Source organism: Lagenorhynchus albirostris, chromosome 14, assembly GCF_949774975.1.
Source record: "Lagenorhynchus albirostris chromosome 14, mLagAlb1.1, whole genome shotgun sequence".
Taxonomy (NCBI): domain Eukaryota; kingdom Metazoa; phylum Chordata; class Mammalia; order Artiodactyla; family Delphinidae; genus Lagenorhynchus; species Lagenorhynchus albirostris.
This window is the reverse complement of record NC_083108.1, coordinates 86,538,943-86,556,229: the sequence shown is the minus strand read 5'-3', so window position 1 is coordinate 86,556,229 and position 17,287 is coordinate 86,538,943. Positions and strand designations below refer to the sequence as shown.

General features: G+C 48.5%; 1 protein-coding gene across 1 annotated transcript in view; it reads left to right on the top strand.

Annotated features, from left to right (window-relative positions):
- The window catches only part of RIMBP2 (RIMS binding protein 2), a 221,928-nt gene that overhangs the window by 81,750 nt on the left and 122,891 nt on the right, over positions 1 to 17,287 (top strand). Inside the window, exon 2 of the mRNA XM_060120952.1 lies at positions 10,135 to 10,224. The gene's annotated coding sequence lies outside the window, so the exon portion shown is untranslated. The remainder of the gene's footprint in view (positions 1 to 10,134; positions 10,225 to 17,287) is intronic.

Genomic DNA, 17,287 nt, shown 5'->3' with positions numbered 1-17,287 from the left:
CCGCAAATAGAGAGAAGTTCGCACACCCCAACGAAGAGCCCATGCCGCAGTGAAAGATCCCGCATGCCTCAACAGATATCCGGCATACTGCAGCTAAGATCCAATGCAGCCAAAAAAATAAAGAAAGAAACAAACAAAGAAAAAAACTTTTAAATAAAGAAAAAAATTTTTAAATAAAAAAGTTAATGAAGTACCCATCAATAGATGGATGGATAAAGAAGATGCGGTGTGTGTACAATGGAGTATTACTCAGCTGTAAAAAGAATGAAACCTTCCCATCTGTGGCAACATGGACGGACCCGGAGGGTATTATGCTAAGTGAAATAAGTCAGACAGGGAAAGACAAGTACCATACGGTATCACTTATATGTAGAATCTAAAAAGCAAAACAGATGAAACAAACAAAACAGAAACAGACTCATAGATACAGAGAACAAACAGGTGGATGCCAGAAGGGAGGTGGTTTGGGGGGTCAGATGAAGTAGGTGAGGGAGATTAAGAGGTACAAACATCCGGTATAAGAGAAAGATGTCACAAGGATGTAATGTACACATAAGGAATAGAGTCAGTAATACTGTGAGAACTTTGTATGGTGACGATGGTAACTCGTCCTATTGCAGTGATTATTTCATTATGTATAAAAATATCAAATCACTATGCTATACATCTGAAACTAATATAATATTGCATGTTAATTATAACTCAATAAAAACAAAACAAAACAAAAAGTTATCTTAAAAATACCTGAAACATCCAGGGACTTCCCTGGCGGTCCCATGGTTAAGACTCCACGCTTCCACTGCAGGGGACACGGGTTCAATCCCTGGTCGGGGAACTAAGATTCTGCATCTTGCGTGCCGTGCGGCACAGCCAAAAACAAAAAATATCTGAAACGTCCAGGTAGGAAAGGAATTTGGTCTGTTTTCTATGACGTTTGATGTACCACGATGTGGACAGAAGACAGATTTGGACCTAAACTCAAATATGTCTTTTCCAACACCTGGAGGTCTCTGAGTCGTAAGGCAAATCCGGTCACTAATCAGTCGGAGTGATGGGTCTTAGGGGGAGACACTTGGTGTTACTGAGTGAGTGGCTGCTCAGTTTGCCCAGGGTTACAGCCTGACTCTGCCTGGCTGGGCCAGTTTGCAGCACGACTGTTTCCACTTGCTTGTATAACTCCAAGTTTCCATGATCAAGAATTTGGAATGTGGTGAAGGAAAGAAAGCCCCTAGGTTGGCAGGAGTGTAAGACGCTGAAGCTCTTAACGGAGCGGTACCACTGTGTAACAACATTGTAACAATGTGGTTACTGATAAACTCTCTCTTGAAAAAGCAAACACTTTTTTAAAAGGCACTTAAATATTTTTTTATCGCCGTGTTATTTGTGGAAGGATCCTAGGAGGCTTATCCTTTCCATGAACAAATTTCTATCTGATCACTTGTCCTTCCAGTTCGTAGCTGGCAAGCTCCATGCTCAAATGTGATGTTCAGTCAATGGGTAGAATCCTCTATGTGATTCCCTGGTTATACATTTTTCTATATATTGTACTCTCTCTCTTTTTTTTAAAATTCTTAACCACCCTATTGCATAAATATTTTATTACAGGCATCTTTAAATTCTTTTTGGAGAGTAGGTGGAAGATGGTTTTAAAATTCTTACGCATTGTGTATGCCGAACAAGCCTATGGAAGAGTTGCATTTTATGCCAGCATTCAGTTCCAAAGCCAGCAGGTTATGCCGAAGTCATATATAGAAAAAGGGTTCCTGAAGGTCCCTTTGTCAGGAGCCATATTGGAGATGAACCTAACAGTTCTCAGCTTTTCCCTCTAGCGCTGGGGGGGACTGCTGCTTATTGGTTGAGGACCAGATGCAGTGTTGTTTGCATCTAGGAGACCAGTTGTCCCAAGTGGGTCTCAATGCGGGAGATACTTCCAACAGGAAGAGCTTGTGGAGAAACAGTTGGGGAATAACCTTTCTTGTCTCACAGCACTTCAGGCTCTGTTGCTGGAGGAACTGATGACAATTTTCAAAAACTGAGGTTAAATTCATACAACATACAATTAACAGTTTTATAGTAAACAATTCAGTGGCATTTAAGCATGTTCACAGCGTCGTACAACCACCACCTCTATCCGGTTCTAAAACATTTTTATCACCCCAAAGGGAAACCCCGTATCCATTGAGCAATCACTCCCGCTCCCCCCGCTCCCCCCAGTCGCTGGCAACCAGAAGCGTGCTTTCTGGATTTACCTATTTTTTGTATTTCATACCAAATATACACAGTATGTAACATTTCGCGTCCGGCTTCTTTCACTTAGCTTGATGTGTTCAAGGTTCACCTTGTAGCGTGTGTCAGTGCTCCATTCCTTTTTATGGCTGAATGACATGCCGTTGCATGGAGAGACCACGCTTTGTTTATGTGTCCCTCAGCTGATGGACACCTATCTGAGTTTTTTTCCACATTTTGGCCATTGTGAATAGTGCTGCTGTGAACATTTACGTACAAGGATTTGTTTGGACCCCTTTTTTTCAGTTCTTTTGGGTATATATCTAAGAGTGGAATCACGGGGTCATAAGGTAATTCTGTTTAACCCTTTGGAGGAAACATCCAGTTCTTTTCCACAGCGGCTGCACCGTTTTATGTCCCCACCAGCAATGTAGGAAAGTTCCAACTCTTCTACGTTTTAACTGTCCTCTCTTCCTCTCCCCGTGCTCCCCTACCCTTGTTAATCCCGTGTCGAATAACTCTCCTAGGTCCAGTCCCACCGTTTTTGGTAGAGAAGAGCTGTCTTTGGGGCCAGCCTGTGTACTGACGATAGTGACCAATGGGAACCAAGCATAAATTTCACTGTGCTTATATTTAACCATTAGAAGGACCAAGCACACATAGTAAGTACATGTAAACTGATGAAATACAATCACTGAGAGACGCTTTCTTTAAAATACAAGTGTCTGTCTGGGTCATGAGCTTAGCATTACAGCCTGCTTGGTGTGTTACATTTTTCCATTTCAGTTCGTCTTTAACCTATATTAGAAAAATAGCTTTTAAATAGCACGGTGTGCTTCTCCGTAATTGCATTATTGGCATATGTACGATGCCTGAATATCAAACAGGTCAAGGAATAGCGAGTATTCCAAGTGCACATTTATGGGTTTTTCTGAATACAGACGGGGACTTAGAGATTTGGATTTCTCTCTCCCTGCCCCGACCCCCAGAGCATTACAGGAAAACAGAGGCAGTCCCTTTATTTACATAACAGTTTTCACATTCAAGTTGCCCTTTACAGATTGCCAAGTGTGCTTGTGTGCATTATCTCATTTAAATTGCCAGGAATGCTCAGAGGGTTAAAGAATTTACCCAGAATCACACTTGGTAAATGTTAGAATTAGGTCTCAAACCCAGGTCTCCTGAGTCCCAGTATTTCTCCAAAGCATGTGATGACTTAGACGCTGTCCTGGGCCTTGACCACAAGAGGCAGGAGTGGGGCTCAGCCATGGTCAGGACCCTGGACAGGAACAAAGCAAGCTCCTCCCCCTTCCTTCCAGCTCTCTCACCCCAGGCACTCCACGCCATCCTGTTATTCCCCCTTCCTTTCTCTCCTGCGCGTACTCCATCCTCCCCGCCCATGCCTTTAGGCTAGAGCCACTCGGGAAGACTTTTCAGAAAGGGAAATATTATCAAGCACATCCCAGTGTTGACTTTCATAATTTTTACTATATATTATTATCATTGGTAATTATATCACTCTTGCACAATATGATCCTACTAGACTTGCACGTTATAACAACAGAGTCTTTATTATATTTAAACATAGTATGACTATATATTTACAATTCATAATGTAAACATGTGCACAGTGATAAAACTGGTTTATAAAATTTTTACAGCTTTTCTAAACCATACAGCCGCCGCAAATGAACAGGTTAGAAAGAAACAAACGAGAGAAGCCAATAAAGTTCAAAATTCAAACTTATTGTAATTTAATGTGTCGGATGATATTATTTTATTTAAACTGAATTTTCCTCTATAAGTAAAGATGGTGCCCTTTACGTAACTTTACTTAGGCAGTTGGTGACAGCTGCCTGAAAGTTGATTCAACATTCCTACCGTTGATCTCTTTCAAACTCCTGCAAAATCTTTGATTCTTAAGCACATGTGAAGGCATGTGGCTCGCACTTGGTATGAAAGCACCATTTACGTTAGCCTTTGTTATCTTTTCATTACCTTGGGGCAGTCAAGATGGTAATTCTTCAAGCTGGTGCAGACACACACACACACACACACACACACACACACACACACACAAGCATTGAAATTCAGTAGAGTGGTAAGGAGGCAAGGGATATGCTTATATTTATTCCTTTTAGATTTCATGGAAATAAAAAATACCAACATTTTATTTTCATAGACCACCCCCCAAGACTGTATCTTCAGCCCCCAGCTTGAGGAACGCTGTCCCAGGTCTCCCAGGACACCCACTCCTCCCAGCTGGAGGCATTTCTGAGCCCATTGGCAGCTCCCAGGACCAGGAAAGCTGCAGGACCTTTTGCTCTTCAGAAAGAGAGTTGGGGGCGACGGGAGTGCAGGGAGCAGCGTGGTCCAATGCTCGGGAGCTGCCCCACCTGCTACGTGGAGGTTACCTGTTCAGGTTACTTAACCCCTGGTGCCTTGGTTTCCTCGTATACCAAGTGGGGATAGTAGTGTCCACCTCACAGAGATGTTGTGAGAATTGGATGAGCTTTTAAAAAGAAAAACAAGGAAGCAACGAGCTTAGATCAGCTCCTGGCTCAGAGTAGGAGCTCTGTGCATTGCAGCCGTGATGTAATTGAATGTGCATTCGTCTCCCCTCACGTGGTCTCATCCCCAAAGTGCTTTGTGCTTCTCTCCTGCCATCGCTCCTTCCCAGTGTGGCCTGCCGCTCGCGTGAGTGTCACCACCTGCGGCCTTCACTGGATTTCCCGCGAGTGTCCCTGTTTCCATCACCCGCCAACAGCCACTTACCTGCAGGAGGAGGGTGGAGCCACTGGGTCTTGTTACCTACCGCTGCTGCTGCCCGAGCCTGCATCTCCTCCGCCTTCCCGCGCCACGCGCGTCCCTCGGAGGCTCATCTTGGGCTCGCTCCTCCTGTTCAACTCAGTATTCTTCCAAGAACTCTCGACTCTCAGTTTCTGGACCTCTCCTGTCTCACACGGTGACCTCTGCTATTCCATCCTTAGCACCTGTCTTTGTATTTTTATTTTATTTTTGAAAACTTTTGAAAACTTTCTATTTTTTTTGTTGAAGTAGAGTTGATTTACAATGTTTCAGGTGTACAGCAAAGTGATTCAGTTATGCATATATATTTATATATCCTTTTTCAGATTCTTTTCCATTATAGGTTATTATAAGATACTGAGTACGGTTCCCTGTGCCACACAGTAGACCCTTGTTATTTATCTGTTTTACCTGTATAGTAGTGTGTATCTGCTAATCCCAAATTCCTAATTTATCAATCCCCCGCTTCCCCTTTGGTAACCATAAGTCTGTCCTCTATGTCTGTAAGTCTATTTCTGTTTTGTAAATAAGTTCATTCGTATCACTTTTTTTTATAGATTCCACACATAAGTGCTATCATATGGTATTTGTCTTTCTCTGTCTGACTTACTTCACTTAGTATGATCATGTCTAGGTCCATCCATGTAGCTGCAAATGGCATTATTTCATTCTTTTCTGTGGCTGAGTAATATTCCATTGTATATATGTGCCGCATCTTCTTTATCCATTCATCTGTCGATGGACATTTAGGTTGCTTCCATGTCTTGGCTATTGTGAATAGTGCTGCTATGAACACAGGGGTGCATGTATCTTTTTGACTTAGAGTTTTCTCCAGATATATGCCCAGGAGTGAGATCGCTGGACCATATGGCAGCTCTAGTTTTAGTTTTTTGAGGAACCTCCATACTGTTCTCCATAGTGGCTGCACCAATTTACATTCCCATCAAGATCGTAGGAGGGTTCTCTCTCAGCACCTCTCTTGAAGGTCATGGGGGACGTCTTCAATGCTGCACCCACTAAGACCACGTCTATCCTATGGTCCTCACCTGGCTTGGGCAGCATCTGATGCTGTGGACCCTCATCCTCAAGTTTGTGCTTCCTTAGCTTATAGGACGTCACACTCCTTGTTCCCATCACTCCTGCCCAGCCCTCTGCAGGAGCCTCTTCTGCCCGTTGTAGTATCTGTGTTTCTCTCACTCTGTCCGGGGTCCTCCCTTTAGTCTCACTGGCAGATGGCACTCACTCCCGGGACTCAGGCTTCAGGGGTAACTGGTCCCAGGTGTCCTCAACTCAGTACCGGAGCTCCTGATCAGCCTTCTGGGAGCTGGTCCTAACCTCCAAACGTTCATCTACAAAGTGGAAAAAAGGACTGTGCCCTTTTCTCTCTGTGGCTGCAGACAACTAGATTCGACAAACTGTGTGTTTTGATTCCTCCAGGGTAGAGCCTGTCTCGTGCACCCACTGTTTGTGAACCCTAAACCCTCTTACTTGGACGGCTTCAAATGTAAAGTATCCAAGACTCAGTCTGCTCCCATCACGACGCTGAGAGTCTCCCAAGGACAGGAAAGCTGCACCGTTTCCGAAGAAGCGAACAGATACACAGAGGCTGGTTTTTCTCTCTTAACAATCGTTATTTCAGGTTGGGAAGACGGAGCTTAAAGGGTGATTTCATACAGCTGGTGTTCGGAAAGTTCTTTGTTATCACAGTCCTGCTGATGCATGAGTCACTGGCTTTGCATCTCCAGGCGGTGGGCGTGGGCTGTCAGATTCAATTCCTGGGCCCTCAGATGTGGTCAGTAGTCAACAGTGTCAAACCCCCAGCACCGGGGAAGCCAGCGTGGCGCAGGTCACACTGTAGCGGGGGGAGGTGTGTGTGCACACCTGTGATCTGGGCGCTGGTGTGGCCGGCTGCCTTACCCCAGGCTGTGAGGAACCTCGTCACTCAGCAGGAGTGTCAGATTATATTAAGTCCTCGCCGTCCCCCTCCTCCAGTGAATTGTCATAGCTTGTGCACCCGCGCCTGTTGGCGAGTCTCATTTTGTCGTGTTGCAACTGAAAGCCCACATCTTTGGGGGGCCTTCTGGTCTCAAGCATGCGGCCAGTACGTGAGGTGTTCCGTCTCCTGCTTGACAGCCCTGCTTTGGTGGCGCTGATTAATCCAGAAGGGCTAGGTGACAGCTTACCCGGGTGGGCAGCTCTGGTCCTGCACGGTGTCAGTGATGAAAGCTTCCAGGGTAAGTCTTGCTGCTCCTCAGCATCTCAATAGGACTGGAAGCGTGAGCCGTAGGCTTTTTCTGATTTTTCCCCTGAGCAACGCAAGATGCATGCATGTCTGAGGGGCGTCCGTGCTCTGTTACTCCAAAGGGCGGGAGGACCGACGTCTGCCGTCACCGCAACACTGAGGGCGAGACCACATGTGTCCCCTGCCCCATGCTCGCCTCTCGGCTTCTTCAGTGGTGATCGGCAAGTCTGGATAAATGAGATGCTATAATCGGGCAAAGAAATCGCGTAGTCTGCGTGGCTTACGTGGCATCTTCACCCTTCTTCGGGCTTTTACCTGGGCGTGTTGATTGCTGGATGGGTTCTTTCAGCATCACTGTGTGAGGGGCTTTGCCTTCTGCTGAGGAGTTTTCTGTGGGGTGCAGGGTTGTTCGTCTGGGGATGAGTTTGCTTTTCAGCAGCTCTTTCTGTTCCCAGCTCCTCTCGGCTGGGGAACCAGTACAGTAAGCTGTACCCCAGTTGCCGATTCATGCTTGGACTGATTTGGGGAAGCGATGGCCACGTGTCCTCCCTTTTGCCTGGTGACACTGTGGATCGGTGCTTCCCGGACTGGAGTTAGATCCTGGGCTTTTTTTCTTGTGAAGATTGGTTTTATCAGGTGAAGCAGCTGACCTTGATCACTGAGATGGAATATAGGTAAAACAGATGAATGTAACTTTTCTACAACCACCGTAAAACCGGATGAAAGGGTTAGCACTGCTCCTCTTCCCGACGTCCCCTTCTTGCAATCCACTTTTCTAGGGGAGTTGCAGAGGGGGGTGATGGCGGGCATGGCAGAATGCGGAAGGTGTGGACAGTGACAGTGGTACCTCCGGTGGGGAAGGGGACCCCTGCTTGAGCTGCCGTCGTGCGCAGGGAAGTGCTTGGTGCTCTACGAGAACCATCTCCTTTAATCCTCCCAAAGGCTGCTTGGGTGGACACTTCTACATCCTTCCGTCTTAGAGAGTGTAGAGATATCGGACAACCTGCCGGAGGTCACAGGACAACACACAGAGGAGCTAGAGTTTGTATTGAGCCAGTTTGACCGCAGAACTGACATCCTAACCCTGTTTAAAGTTGCTCCTGTAACTCCCTGAGACACGGCCACCGTAGTTCACCTTGGGGCATCCAAGCCCTCCCAGGCCAGGCGTCAGGTGTCTGGATCAGTGCACCCATCCCTGTGATTGCTGGTGACTCTCACACGTGGCACATCTCAGAATGTCTCCAGGTCCTTCAAGGAGCTGGCAGGGGACTCCACTGTAACTGCTTGACTTAAGAAAGACAACCATGCATTTACGCCGCTGGGGCATCTCAGAGGAGCGAGGCGCTTTCCCACGGGTTGGGGACCATTGTTTTCCAGAACCAGACCCCACGGGCGAGGCGCGTGGGGATTGCTTCCATGTGCTTCATCACCATGGAAACCTGGGAGATGCCATGGAGAGGAGGAGATGGTAACGACGGTGGCCGAGGGGAAGGGGGCTTGACTGAAATACGGGACCTGAAAACAGCCAGGAGGAGCCTTTCTTCCTGTGGGAGGTGTTCAGAACCGTGTGATTCCTGCCCCTTTCCTATCGCGAGTGTGAATGAGCCCAAATTCAGAACTCTCGAAGTATTGCAGAGCAGATTCCCAGGTCAGTTCAGACGTGGGTGCTCCCCGGAGAGTAACTCACTTAGGAGGTGAGCAGAGAACACACTTGTTTTCAAGCAAACAAGAAAACTGCAGACCTGACTACTGGTGGCCGTTGCCGTCCCCTTCCACAGTGGGCACTAATCGTCCCTGTTGCTGCTTCCTTATGCTTTCTGAGTGGACGTCATCCCTTCCTTTACCTTTGCGAGGACCCTCAACTTTGCTCACTGATGTCATTGGCAGGTTGCTTTGTCATTTTTATTTCTTCTGGAGTCAATTCACCCTGGTTACCGATTTTGTTAAATCTCTTCAGTAGTGTGAGTTTTCTTTCTGGGTTTTGGAATTTCTATTTTCAGACTCACCTTTCATGGGACATTTTTACCCCCGATCTGTCTCTTTCTGTGCTCATCTTACTTCTTTGTAGTCCTGTCCCACCCTGTGTACGCTCCCAGTTTTACTACTGGTAGCTCAGATTTCCTGCACAGGTGATAACACTGAGCCGGGGGGTCTGGTCCCTCTGCCTCTCCAGGGAATTCCCTTATGTGAGCTAGAGCTCTGGGGTTGGGGACTTGACCTCAGTCTCGGGTCGGGTGGTGACCTTTGCTCAGGCCTCTAGCCTCAAATGGGATGCTTCCAGTCCTGCGTAGCAAGAAAAATTGGGGTCCTCATTCTCTCTGCCCATTTCTGGACTCAGAGTCTGGCGGGTCCTGGGAGTTGCACCACCACACGTGGTCCAGCCATCCACAATCCTCGTAGATTTGTATCTTCTTTTGGAGCAAGACAGTTATCTACCGTTTATTATGGCAATGTGTTTGGAGCAGTGTTTGTGAGGAGAGGGGGCGGGTCAAAGCTTGAGATAAACTGCAGTTGGAGAGCGGTTCTGTTGCCGCTTCAGGACACAAGCGTGTAATGCAGGTCAGCACGCCGTGTATCGGATGTGAACTACCTTCTCACACTTCAGTACAGGCTTTATAGATATTATTTTATCATCTGCTTGTAACGTCATCGTAAACTGTCACTCCTCCCGTTTTATAGAGTGGGAAGCTCACGGCCCGGAAAGAAGAGAAGAAACTGGTCCAATCCCACAAACCTTGTGAATCGCAGAACCACACCCAACCCACGTCTAATTTCGAGTCAGAACCCTTCACCACTGTGTTCCGCGTGTCTCTGGAGGCTGGGGCTTCTTCTCACCATGGCCTTTCCTTTTGTTCTAGGAAAATGCACTGAAGGATGCTGCCCAGGGAGACCATCGCCTGAGACCCCATCATGCAGGCCTTCCCGCAAGGGCCCGGCAGCTGGACAAGGTAACCGACAGCCACTATTGACGGGCCACCGGGAGGGGGGCCGTGAGGCAGGGACCTGGGGAAGGCGAAGAGGGAGACTCACTGCAGGCCACCCAAAGGAGGGTGGCCGGGACCCTGGGTCCTGCCTCTTCTATTTCATCGTGCGGCCACCGCCCGAAGCACTTGGGAAGCGTCTCGTTTGCTGTCTGCTAGACATCCCTACCTAGACGTCTATTCGGTCACATCAGGGCCGGAGCAAAACCTCCCATGTCCGATCCCCAAACCATTGCCTCTCCTAGTTTTCTCGTCCCAGTGCCTGGCCATCGCCCAGCTGCTCAGGCCAAGACGCTGGGAGCCGTCCAGGATTCTTCCTTTCCTCACCCCTGCACCTCACTCTGAACAGCCCATCCCCACTGTGTCCCACCAACGCAGGCCGCCACTTCTCTGGCCCAGATGCTGACACGGCCTGCTTACCACCCTTCCTGACATCCGATAGTCATTTTCCGGCAGGATCAAGAGTGATCTGGTGATTCAAGCCAGGCGGTGTTGCTCCTCTGAGTACACTTCCTCCCAAATAGGAATGCATCTCTTCCCCACGGCCGCCACCTTGCTCAGCCTTGTCACCTGCCTCTCGACCTTTGATTCCTGAAGTTCTGTCCACCCTGAACTGCTTTTTGCTCCTCTGACCACCAGGCCTGCCTGGGCAGGCCATGACTTTCCCTGCTTAGAGCTCTACTCCCTTCTTTTCCGATGGCCGTCAGCTTCTCGCTCTTCATATGTCAGCCTAAGAGTCACGTCCTCAGCTAGACCTTCCCTGCTTCCCACCCGCGTCCCTCCCTCCTCCTCCTTCTAACCATGTGGCTTCACCTGGCTTTTGTCTTCTTGTGTCTCTTATTACTTGGTCGGTCATGTGTCTTCACTAATGTGTGTGTCTGTCCCCACCCCCCCGTAAGAATGTCACCTCCCAGGTAGCAGAGGTCTTTGCCTTCATATCCATCACTGTATCCCCAGCATCTGATCTTACGGGACACATCGTGGGTGCTCAGAGTAGATATTAGTTAACGCTTGGTTGGTGGTTTGGAGTCGCTAATTTCACAGATGTACTAAAGCGTATTTCAGTTACTATAAAAATTAGAGCTTTCTTGATTACACACTTACTTTCCTGCCTTCCTGTTTGGCCTTTTTTTTTTCTCCCCCCCCCCAAAAGTTGTGCTTTTCAGAAAATAGCAGGTGTTGGTGGGAATGTAAAATGGTGCAGGGACCACTGAGAACAGGATAGCAGATCCTTAGCAAATTAAAAATGCAGTCACACCATGAACCAGCAACTCCACTTCTGGGGATACACCCAAAAGAATTAAAAGCAGGACTGAGAAGCAGTATTTGTCCACCCCTGTTCACAGCAGCATTATTCATAATAGCCAAAATGTGGAAGCCACCGTGTCCATCTACAAATGAATGGATAACAAAAGGTGGTATATACCTACAATGGACTGTTACGCAGCCTTTAAAGGAAGGAAGTTCTGACAGCGGTGCTGCAACACGGGTGAACCTTGAGGACATTACGCTCAGTGAAAAAAGCCAGTCACAGAAGGACAAACACTGTAGGATTCCGCTTATATAAAGTCCCTAGAGCAGTCAGATTCCTAGAGACAGAAAGCAGGATGGTGGGTGCCGGGGCTGAAGGGGGGGATGGGGAGTTAGTGTCCAATGGGGACAGAGTTTCAGTTTGGGAAGATGAGAAAGTTCTGGTGGTGATGATTGCACAACTATGTGACCGCACTTCATGTCACTGAGCTGTACACTTAAAAATGGTTAAGACGTTAAATTTTATGTCATGAGTATTTTACCACGATTAAAAAAAAAGATGTGTTTTTTCTACACCCCCAACTCTCCCTTTAGTTCCCCTTTTGCCTCCTATTCCTGCCAGGCCCTGTGTCCTCTGTCCTTTTTCCTTCCAAACAGGAAAGTCTCTGATAAACTCACTCACGCTGAAGTGTGAATCCATAATGAGGCTTAGTGACCTTCTCAGCCCAAGAGTCTTTTTATTTAAACAGGAACAAAGATGAAAAAAAATGGTGGTGCTTTCGGCATCGGAGGCGGGCTGACGACAGGGCTGGGCACGCTGGCCAGAGGAAGGGTTGATCCTGGGATGGCTTTCTCTCTTTCTTTCTCTTTTTCCTTTTCTTTTCGGCTTTCTCTCTTTCACTCAGATCACTCCATGTGCGCATCTGTCCGCTCCTAAGCTGGGTTCCTACACCCGGAGTGTGGTTCTCGTAGAGCAGACCCAGGTGGTGGGTACCACCACCGTCTCATTCCCGGACCTGTCTCTCTAGCTAGCCTGAGGGGCACCCCTGCTCCCATAGAACTCTCACCAAATCCGACATTATTTTTTCACTTTAAGATTTGAAACGTGTTCCCCTGCTGCCTCCACACTGTGGCCTTTTATAAATTTATTTATTTTTGGCTGCGTTGGGTCTTCGTTGCTGCGCACGGGCTTTCTCTAGCTGCAGCGCACGGGCTTTCTCTAGCTGCAGCGAGCGGGGGCAACTCTTCGTTGCAGTGCGCAGGCTTCTCATTGTGGTGGCTTCTCTTGTTGCAGAGCTCGGGCTCTAGGAGCGCGGGCTTCAGTAGTTGTGGCTCATGGGCTTAGTTGTTCCGCGGCATGTGGGATCTTCCCAGCTCAGGGCTCGAACCCGTGTCCCCTGCATTGGCAGGTGGATTCCTAACCACTGCGCCACCAGGGAAGCCCCACCGTGGCCTTTTAAACAAAGCTTCAAGGCCCAGAAAATGAGCTCCCTTCAGCATTAAAAGACTCCCAAGAGGGAGGAGATATATGTATATGTATAGTTGATTCACTTTGTTATAAAGCAGAAACTAACACACCATTGTAAAGCAATTATACTCCAATAAAGATGTTAAAAAAAAAAAAGACTGCCCTCAGGGACCAGTGTCTGTGTCCCAGGGTAACTTGGGGATGTGCAAGGGGCAGGTCGGTTTGTGCTGCTGCTGAAAACATACAACCACAGCACCAGATCCACTGGGGGGCCACCCCTGTGACCTGTAGAAACACAAGGAGCCTTCCTCGTTCTCTGGAAGACGTCTGGGAATTCCCAGTTCCCCCAGCTGATTCGGGCTTGGATTTGCACTCTGCTTTTTAGTCGCCTTGATTAAATAAGCAAATTTAATGCTCAGAGCTCTTAATTATTGAGGCAAAGGGATGCAGTCAGTGTGTTCCCTGAAGCCTGCCCAGAAGGGATTGCCTCTTAGGTGCAAAATTGGATATTGGACTATCTGGAATATTGCATTGAATTCCCCTGGGCAGGCAGCCCTGTGGAAGGAAACAAACGAGCCCTGTGGAAGGAAACAAACGAGCGCAAAGGATGGGGTCAATGCCCTCGAAGCCTGCACACCAAACTTTTTTTTTTTTTTTTAAACTGATTTCAAATTTCTTACTTGCCTGGGTTCAAAGGAGCCCATTAAGCTCCACCCCCCAAACTGGGCAGGTGTTCCGGTAGCTAACTGGAGGTTCAGGCTTTCTCACTGAGTAACTGTTGCCTAATGCTTTAAGCTACTTTCCCGCCTGGTGCTACTGCGGCTGCCCCCGAAATCTGTATTTTGATGTAGAGACGAGTCGAGTGGCGGGATCTGGTGCCTGAGTCAGGAGTGCGCCGCTGTGCCTGTGTGTGGTGGGAGGTCCCGGGCAGCAAGCAGGACACGGTGGTACCCATGTTCTGAAGCCAGGTACTGTGTGGGGTGTTAAGTTCATGACCTGTGAACCTATGACCTGTGAACTCTTTTTACCTGCTGGCCAGAAATCTGAGGTTGGCTGGAATTCCGGGTTCGGTTACAAATGACTGGTATGGACAGTGGTCATGCCACTCCCTAGCTGGTGGTCTCTCTTCTTCATCGCATTACTGAGAAAACTGGGCATCTGTCGGATGCCACACGTGGACGTTTGGGATTCGTGGAGCCACACACCTTTGGCTGGAAAAGCCCAGCGGGCACACCTGAGTATCATTATCTATTTTTCCTTTATTAAAAACCAAAATCTTGTAAGGGTCCACTGTTCATAGCTTTCCACCTTAGGAGGAATTGTCTGGGCTTTTAAGCTTGAACATCTGAGAACTTTTTTTTCCTTTTTGTGGAGGAGGGGAGTTTATAGGTCTTAGTGAAAATCTCTTCCCATCCTTTCTGCTAGTCCGAGATTTCTTTCTCCTTCAGTAGATAACCTGGCTGATTCCCAGGAGAATGTTCTAGTCCAGGTGCCAGGACATAGGTTTGGCTCTATGGGGTTCTCTGGTCATGAAAGTGACCGGCTTTGAGCTCCGGACGCTGGGCAGCCGGGGACCAGGGACTTGTAAGCCGATGGGCCTCTCTTCCAAGGCTCCTGGGACGGGCAGGGCTGGAAAGGCCGGCTGGGCAGTGGCGTGAGGTCCTGAGACTCCAGCGCTGCAAGCAGCCCATTGAGCCGACATTTAGAGCCTCGGTTTGGAGCCTCGGTCCTGTTTGCAGACAGGATCGGCTGTTACCAGATCAGAGAGAGCCCCCTTCTCTGCGAGAGTCAGCGGCGGTTCTTTCAGCTGCAGGTAGCAGGGACCCAGGCTGGGTGACGTAAACACCCAGGGGGCATTCTTGTTCTCATGCGACCAGCAGTTCCCAGAGCCCAGGGCAGAGGCACCTGCTGGAGACGGACGGGGACACAGGCTCCTGCGCCCCTGCAGCGCCGTCCCGCGGGGACCGCGGCTCTTGTGGTCACCGCAGCATTGCTGAGGGTCCCGTCCTCGCTGCAGCTGGAGCAGCCCAGCCTTTCTTATAAAGCATCGTGTTCACGTGGGGTCATTGCCCCCCAGAGATTCCCGCTGGCCTGTCACGGAGAATGGGGTCACACGGCATCTCAGTCTGGGTCCCTGCCGGAAAGAGATGACACACCTCGAAAAGCAATGGGGAGCGTTACTAAGGGCCATTTAGGTGGGTGTGGGCGAGTTAAGGGAGCTGAGCTGGAGGGTGACGTGACCGGTGACAGTGGAGAATTTTCATTTCTTGGGAAAGAGCAGAGATGTTCACAAACAGGTATTTTTTTCATGTGAGAGATTAGTCTTTGAGATTTCCAAGACCAATTTAACCTCATGTTTCCAACACTTTCTTTTTCCTTTCCTTTCTTAATTGTGGAGTCACTGGAACCAGACTGGTCGGTGTCAGAAGTCCTAGAATCAAGGTGTCGGCAGGGCTCATTCCTTCTGGAGGCTCCAGGAGAGAATTGCGTTCTCACCTTTTCCAGCTCCTAGAGGCACCCGCATTCCTGGAATCATGGCCCCTTCCTCCCTGTCCAAACCCGGCAGTACAGCATCTTTAAAATCTCTCTTTTCCGACCCGATTCTCCGCCTTCCTCTCATCAGGACCCTTGCCATTGCTACACTGGACCCACCAGGATAATCCAGGACAGTCTCCCCATCTCAAGATCCTTATCTTAATCACCCCTTCCAGGTCATTTTTGCCATGTAAGGTAACGTTCACAGGCTCCAGGGTTAGGATGTGCACGTCCTTGTGGGGTCTCTATTCAGCCTACCTCAGTCTCTCCCCAAATCTGTCCTTTTGTCTCCTTACCAGCAGACTTTCTTTCCGTTGTTGCAAACCGGGGAAGTGACCTTAATCATTCCGATAAACATAAAGGGGACACAATGGAAAATTTTAAGTCAAAGAAATGCAAAACCACAATCTTGGCATGAGATGACGTGTATTAGATGTATTAAAGTGCAAATGCCAACGACTTGCGGAGCCTTTTAGCTGCCCAGAAGTCCTCTGGTAGATTCTTCCTCGTCCACAGCTGCTGTCCTTTAAAGCGTTGTCTTCAAGACAAATAAAGCTTGTTTCTTTCCCCCAACAGTATTGCTTTCTGTTAAGTTACTATATACAACGAACACAGTATTTCCCACAACAAAAGCACAGCATTTTAGCTCCATGTGGGGTAAGCGGGATTTATGGGTGGGCCTGACCCTCTAATGTCTGTCCTAACCACCGCTGGCAACATCCCTGTGGGAGAGCAGGTCTGGTGCCTGCCAGTCAGTTACCAGATTCACATCTGGGCTGTGGTCTGTCTGCAGGTTGGGGATTGGCTATTCTTGGCCAAAGGCCTGGTCAGTGCCCTTGGGAGGGTGATTCCTGACTGCCCGGTGCTCTTATAAGGGACTGGATAAAAACTAAATGTACAGAAATAAATGAGGTCAGCAAACGGAGCCTGAAACCCAAGTCGGGGGATTCCCTACAACGCGTGAATCTGAGTTTCTTGGAAACACCTGACTTATGTGGACTTTGGCTGTTCACTCTGCTTCTCCTCTCTGACCACAGGGAATCGGATCACAGGAGAAAACTCCTTTCCCATCGGAGCTTACATTCTAATGAGGAGAAACCCCAAGAAAAACATAAACAGCTCACAGGATAATTTCACATACTGATAAACGCCCGTGGAAAATAAAGCAGGGCACAGCAGTGAGGGGAAAGGAGGCAGACTGGTGGGGAGGATTTGGGTACCCGAGGGCTTGTCTGAGGAGTGACATAATTGATGAGAAGGAGCCAGACTGGCAGAGACGGGGGGTGGAGTGGGAGCTGGGTAGGGATGTGCCACAATGGGAAGAGCACGTGCAAAGGCCCTGGGGCGGGAATAAGCTTGGCTTGTTCAAGGGACAAAAAGAGGCCAGGGTGGCTGAGCATGGTGAATGGTTGCGGGTCAGATCAGAGAGGTGGGTGGGCACATGCTACAGGACTTTGGGGCCACACTAGGAGTTTGGATTTTATTCTGATCTCCATGGCAGCCCCGGGAGGTTTCAGTCAGGAAGCAGCAAGATCTGCTTTTTATTCCGGAGAGCTAGTGCTGGCTACTGTGTGAGACTGGACCTGGGGTAGTCGAACACTAGTCCCAAGTCTAGTTTCCTTGATTAGCCAGAACATGAGAAGTGATGGCTTTCCAGCAAACCCAGTGTTGAGGTTCAAGTGCGGGTACTGCTTAATTCCTATAGGTCATGACATTTTCACAAGGGAGCGTGTGAATTTTTCCCCACGTTCATTGCCTGATGCATCATCCTGTAGC